Source organism: Dipodomys spectabilis, unplaced genomic scaffold (genome assembly GCF_019054845.1).
Source record: "Dipodomys spectabilis isolate Male_0828 unplaced genomic scaffold, ASM1905484v1 ptg000122l, whole genome shotgun sequence".
Classification (NCBI taxonomy): domain Eukaryota; kingdom Metazoa; phylum Chordata; class Mammalia; order Rodentia; family Heteromyidae; genus Dipodomys; species Dipodomys spectabilis.
Window position 1 is genome coordinate 1,144,481 of NW_024870799.1, and position 4,515 is coordinate 1,148,995.

The following is a 4,515-nucleotide window of genomic DNA, read 5'->3' on the forward strand; positions in this document are numbered from 1 at the left end:
TCTGCTCCCTGAGAAGGAGTGAGGACTTCTCAGGAGTTGGGCTTCTACTCACGCCGAGTCTTGGATCCTGAGTCGTCTCTGGTCTGCAAAGTGCAGGATGAAGATGTCCGCTCCTTTTCGGTTCTTGCTGGTGTTGAGTAGAATCCGCTCGTCCGCTGCGTCTGGCTCCTTCGTCCCGGACTCTGTCTCAGGTATGACCCCGCGGTGGTGGTGGCCGCCGCGACCCTGTCACTGCAGCGACAGCTGCTGGCAAGCCCTCATATGTGTCTGCTTGGCTTACCCTCTCTTGACTAACTCTCTGTCCTGTGATGGCACACTTGGTGTGATTCTCTGGCTTGGGACTGTTCACTGGAACTCAGAAACTGCTTTCTATGCAAGAGCTTGTTCAGATTCCAGCTTTTCCTCCGCCGTCTTCCCGGAACTCCTTTACCACGTTTTCTTGATCCATTCATCTACTGACGGGCATCTGGATTGGTTCCATATCTTATCTATGGTAAATAATGTTGCAATAAACATAGTTGTGCTGGTAGTTTTAATATGGTCTTATTTGTGATCCTTTGGGTAAATGAACAAAAGTGGGATTGCTGGGTCATAGGGGAGCTTTATGTGGAGTCCTTTGAGGAAACTCCATACTGCTTTCCAAAGTGGTTGAAGAAGTTTACACTCCCACCAAGAATGCAGTAAGGTTCCCTTGTGGACCCATCCCCTCCAGCATTTGTTGTTGTAAAAATATGGATTGCTTCACGAATTTTCAAGTCATCCATGTGCAGGGACCATGCTAATCCTCTCTGTATCATTCCGATGTTAGTGTATGGGCTGCCGGATTAAGCACAGTACATTTTTTATATAGAAGGTGTAATTGATTTTCTTAGTCAATTCCACAAAAAAGTAAGTTCCAAAGAATTGTCATGAAATTTTAAAATCATGCAGTTCTTACATAAGCACACATTTTTGATGTTGGCATAATTTGTGGAGGGGAAGGGGAAAATGTTTAAATAGGGATACAAGTAGACCCATTGCAACAATGAAAGGAACTTTACAACTTTGGCATCTCTACTACTGCCATACCTGCAGATTGTAACTTGATTGCTTCTTTTGAGGTAAGTATCACTATACCTGGGTCTGCTTGGACTGTGGTCCTCCTAACACAAGCAAAACACATAGCACCCATCAAACTCTAACAGAGTTTCTGAAACTTCTTCTTTTTTTTTTTTTGGTTTGGGCTTGCCTGGAACTGCAATTCTCTAATCTCTGTTTTCTAAGTAGATAATATTACAGGTTTGAGCCACTTTATCCAGTAAAAGTATACAATTTCAAGATATCTTGATATTGCCTATATTTGTGCTTAACATATATAGCTAACCTTAATTTTCTCCCTCTTTTGTTTAGTACTCTGAGTTGAAAACATTGACTTTCTTAATATACATGGCTTTGTTTTGGGTGGAATCCCATCACAATCCAAAAAATCTCCCAAAAGTTTATGTCGAATCATGGAAAAGAAGGCTTCAGGTTGGAAAAAAAAAAACAAAAAAAACCCCCAATGATCCTTAGCTTATAATTGCAGTATACTTATAGTGTTAGTCAATACTTTCTGAAGTATGAGAAGAGAAGGAAGACAGAAATGTGAAAGATGTCAGGTTTCTTGAATTTCTGTAGTTGCCACTTCATGTTATATTCTTCCTTAAAACTTGCTTTATTAAAACCCTCTGGGTTGATATTAGTTGGACTGTTTGGTAACCTTACCCAAGAAATGAAGCTGAGGGCTGGGAAGGTGGCTCAGTGGTAGAGTGCTTCCCTTGCATGCATGAGACCTGGGTTCGATTCCTCAGCACCACATAAGCAAAAAGAAAAAAACCGGAAGTGGCACTGTGGCTCAAGTGGTAGAGCGCTAGCCTTGAGCTGATGAGCTGAGGGACAGCACCCAGGCCCAGAGTTCAGGCCCCACGACCGGACCCCCCAAAAAAAATCTTTGGGCTGGGAAGGTGGCTCAGTGGTAGAGCACTTGCCTTGCATGCTCGAGGCCCTGGGTTCGATTCCTCAGCACCACATAAGAAAAAAGCCGGAAGTGGCACTGTGGCTCAAGTGGTAGAGCGCTAGCCTTGAGCTGAAGAGCTGAGGGACAACGCCCAGGCCCAGAGTTAAGGCCCCACGACCGGACCCAAAAAAAAAAAAAAAAAGAAATGAAGCTGATTTTAGAAGGCTGATGATTTGGTAAATAAAGGAATAATGAGAATGAGCACTGATATTGTCACAGAATGAGCCGACAAGGTTCATTGCTGAACAGCAAAAGAAAGCATTTTCAAGTCCGATGATGCACATTCGAACATATATAGATAGATACATATATGTATACATATACAAACATACATGAAAAAGTATATATCCAGTAGAATATAGAGAGAAAGTTGGTGTGACAAGTATTAAACTATATCAAACTGGTTGCAGGAAAGGTCCAGTAAAATATCAATAGTTTAGCATAGATTTTGCATAGATTTGTAAAGGATGAAAATTCTTTCCTCATTTTATACTTTACAAATATCTTTAGTACGTTTTAAGTTTTTTTATATTGTAGTTGGAGCACCTATATAATGTTGAGAATTGGAATTACATAAAGTATGCAACATGAATAGGCCAGCCAGTATAGGAAAGTTCATGAGATTCTTATTTCCAATTAACCACCAGGAGAAATGGAGTTCCAGTTCAGATTTTATGTAGAGCACTGGCCTTGAACACAAAAGCACCAGTCAGGCTGTGAGTTTAAGCCCTAGGATCTACAGAAACAAAAACACAAAATATAACTTGGACTTAGATATTTTATAATGAAGCATTTTTATGTACTCTACATTGTTAGAAAGACTAGATTTCTGTGTTAGCTTTATAACCTATCATAATAAGTGATATTGTCCATTTATTAAGCAGAAAGGCTTACTCAGATTTATAAGTTTGAAGGTTTCAGTGTAAGTGTATGTTCAATTGGTTTTATTGCTTTGGTGGCCTGTGACAAGACAATGTCAAGGTGAGGAGTTTGTCAAAAAGAAATGTTTTTGACCTAGAATGATTAAAAGAGAAAAGAACGAAGTAGATGAGTGTGCATGTTCTCAGAGGTTTCACTCTGAAGAACTTAATCTCCAGAAGAACTATTCAGGTATTCTCCACAGTCTGGGAGGAAATGGAAAGTCATTTTTCTTTAACACATAGGTCTTTCTGGGGCATTCTGAATTCAAATGGCAACATCCTCACCAATGATAATGAATTGTCCAGGGGTGGAATAGATATTGCTATAAATTCCAATCAGATCGCAGCAGACTAAATATTTTATGGAATCCCTATTAAAATACTTTCTTGCAGACTGACTGCGTCTTCATACTACATATTTGTATATCGGTGTGTATGTGTGGGTTTGAATAAACTAATACAGCAATGTAGCAAATTAAAGTATTAGTTAGGAAAAAAATTATATTAAGCAAAGTTAGCCAGGCCCAAAGAAACTTAGGTCCCATGGTTTCCCTTAATTGCAATAACTAGTATATGTCTGAGTCATGAAGAAAACGTCAGATAAGTTGATGTTAGGGAAATGAACCCTAATATATGTATTCAAATGTTTTTTTTTATTTCAGGTGATTGTTTCTAACACATTTATAAGATTATTTCTTTGTTGCTTTGTATGTCCCTCCCCCATGGTATAACCCCTGCTTTCACTGTATTTGAGGTTGGTATAATTTGTGACGGGGAAGGGAAAAAAGAAATGTTTAAATAGGGGTACAGGTGGATCCATTCCAACAATGAGATGTACAAGTCGTTATATGGAAAAAACGAACTTTACAACTTTGGTGGGGGCAGGGAGGAGGATTGGGTGGAGGGGCAGGGGAGGGAGAATGGGAAGGGATGGGAAGGGGAAAGAAAGGAGGAGGCTAGAATGCTTGATAAGAAATGTACTCCTTATCTTGCCCATGTAATTGTAACCCCTCTGTACAGTATTTTCACAAGAAAAAAAGAAAAAAAGAAAAATTTAAGTCTTCCAATTACGTTGTCACCAAGGAAACATGTACAATATTTCCTTAAAAAAATCTAGATTGTAGAACACTTTAGCCAGAAAATTGAAGGAGTATACATTATAGGATTTAATTTAAATATTTAGTCACTGAAATGGATATTCTATATCCACAACTTAGAGCCCCTTCAAAATACATAATTGCAAACCTCATCTATTACCATCTTCCGTGAAGACAGTCCTTGCTGAAAACGAACCAGATGTGGTAAACCAATTAAAATGTACGCCTTTGTCAAATGCTGTTGTTTTAAAGCATGGAAGTGATAGAACAATTAATGCCAGTGAACAGCTGGTTCTAAGGAGTATGGATAGTGATTACTTTGGACTCTAGGTGGAAAAATCCACAGATGTTTCAGATTGTGCTTCATTTTGGCATTTGTGAGATATATTTTGGAAAGCACAATGAATGAAAGCATGTTGTTTTATAAAGATTTTCCGACTGACAAACCAGGGAAAGAAAACTT

The 4,515-nt window shown here is 39.0% G+C and overlaps 1 non-coding gene across 1 annotated transcript; it reads right to left on the minus strand.

Annotated features, from left to right (window-relative positions):
• Window positions 1–725: 725 nt before the first annotated feature.
• LOC122115626 lies at window positions 726–832 on the minus strand. Its single transcript, XR_006148817.1, has one exon. It is a non-coding gene; the product is annotated as a U6 spliceosomal RNA (small nuclear RNA).
• Between the last annotated feature and the right edge of the window lie 3,683 nt (window positions 833–4,515).